The sequence below is a fragment of the Puntigrus tetrazona genome, chromosome 9 (assembly GCF_018831695.1).
Source record: "Puntigrus tetrazona isolate hp1 chromosome 9, ASM1883169v1, whole genome shotgun sequence".
Lineage (NCBI taxonomy): Eukaryota > Metazoa > Chordata > Actinopteri > Cypriniformes > Cyprinidae > Puntigrus > Puntigrus tetrazona.
The window spans coordinates 9,834,731-9,836,946 of NC_056707.1; positions in this window are offsets into that span (position 1 = coordinate 9,834,731).

The window sequence follows — 2,216 nt, forward strand, 5'->3', positions numbered from 1 at the left end:
CTTTTCCAAGTCAAAGATATCGTGACCCAAAATGTGTCTAAAATGCTTCTAGCTCATACTCCACAGATCATTTATTATATGTAATTTGATATTTTAATATATTATATGAAAAGGCCTATTTTAGATGGAACAAGAAACACACTGTTTTCTTGCATGTCTCTTTAAATTGCAAATGAGCTCTGACTCCTACCCTCTTTCCAGAATAGAGCTGATACCTTTACAAATTTATCTTACATATGTGCATATTTTTAGTTTTAATCATCAAGTCTATCGTACTAAAATGTTAATTTTCTCGCATGTTTTCCTGATCACACATATCTGAAGCATGCTCAGAAAGTAGCGCCATCACATGGCATATGAGTACTAAACTTTCTCTATCTTAGTATGTTTAAACTATCAAATGTATTAAAGATACAAGATCAAGTGTGAAAAACAATCAGTGAAGGTGTAATTTTATGTTTATATTAGATCTATCAGCAGCCAAATATACCAGCAGGGACAATAAACATCAACGTGATATTTTATATTTTGATTACAATGTTGAGTGACCAAAACTAATCGTAAATTCAACGCCTAATATCAATGTGAAATTGTTAACCAATACAGATGTCAGTTGACATTGATTTTAGGTTGAAAATCCTCACTGCTCTGGACTGAATATCATTCCTAGCTTCAGAAGACATTTCTTACCTGAACGCATGAAGATAAATTGTATAACTAGCTCTCTCTCTGGGCAGGCTCTCTGTGTTAATATGCCAGTGTCTGTCAACAGTTGTGGGCAGGGCCTGAAAAAGTGATGTCACATTTTACAGATTCTACTTATTATCTGTGGGGATTTCAAAGGAGGGTTTTATCATTACAGGGTGGTTGTGTGCACTCACTGCCAACACACGTGTAAATATGAAATTTGTACGATTAAATGGATGGATACATACTAGATGTCATGAAAGCAGAGGAAAAAGAAAGAAAAATACATTCCTTACAATTCATCAAATAAGTTCCTGCAAGTTTAATTGAGAGAGTTTTGTTACTGAGCATAGAAATATTTCAGAGTTTGATCACGCCAGGTAGATAGAACAAGGGCATGTCGCACTAACCAACACTATGTATACTTGACTGAAACTTACAAACTACTTTCTGATGTTGTTGCACGCAGAGTTTTTGTTTTTCTGTGATTTTATTTTTTTCAATTTTACCAGCAAGCTGTGTCTCAGGGGATGCTAGACTGTCTTTGCAAAAGATTTAAGAAATTGGTGAAGCTAAACAGGGCGCATGAGTGTTTGGTGGCAAAATGAAGGAAATGCTTTCAAAATGTAGCTGGAAATAAAAAGCAAGATTTTTACTGGCAGAGAGGAAAATGCAAGAGGAAACAGAGAAGAAAGATAAGTGATAATGACCTGTGTTAATGTGTAGATGCAGGTGTGAAGAGGAGTGTGTGAAAGAGAGAAAGAGAGCTTTTTTTAGACTTTCTGTAAATATACTGTGAAGACAGCAGAACATTATGCAATAGGCCGGATTTTGCAAATGCTTTTGCATATATTACTGCTTTGTGCTCAGTTACAACTCACAAAGATGTCCAATCAGTCACAAGGTTTTTAGATGTATATTTAAACAAAGAATATATTAATGCATCAAATGCTGTGATAAAATGTGACCGATTTAGCGAATTATCTGCAAATTCTGTTGCGGATATTCCTAGAGGAAATAAAGCAAATATGACAGAGAGGAGCGACGTGATTTGGAGGGAAAAGAGAATAGAAAGAAATATATGGGTGAAATCATAGGCAGAGAGAGAAAATAAAGGAAGCGAGGCAGTATGTGAGTGAAAAACTGAAAAAGGATCAAGGCCTTGAGAAAAGATGAGAGAGAATGAGCTTTGATTTCATGCTTGTGTGCATGTGTCGTCTTTGGAGATAGAGAAGAACAGAGTACAGTGCCAAGAGAGATAGGTGACTTTTTCTGAATACTGCCTCCTGTACCTCTGTATATCTGCATTTCTGTGTCTTTTAAGTTGTGAATTTTCTTTAATTAAGCTGAAAAGAGAATGTTTGCTTGTCAACTGGTTCATAAGCTTTTTGAGGACTTGGCTGGTTATACTTTATAATATGCCTGCTATACAAGGAGAGATGTCAATTAGCATTCCCATCATCTCAATGGCAGCGGACACCCTGTTGCATGACCTGTGAAAGAAAGAAAACTGTAAGAATAACATGCCA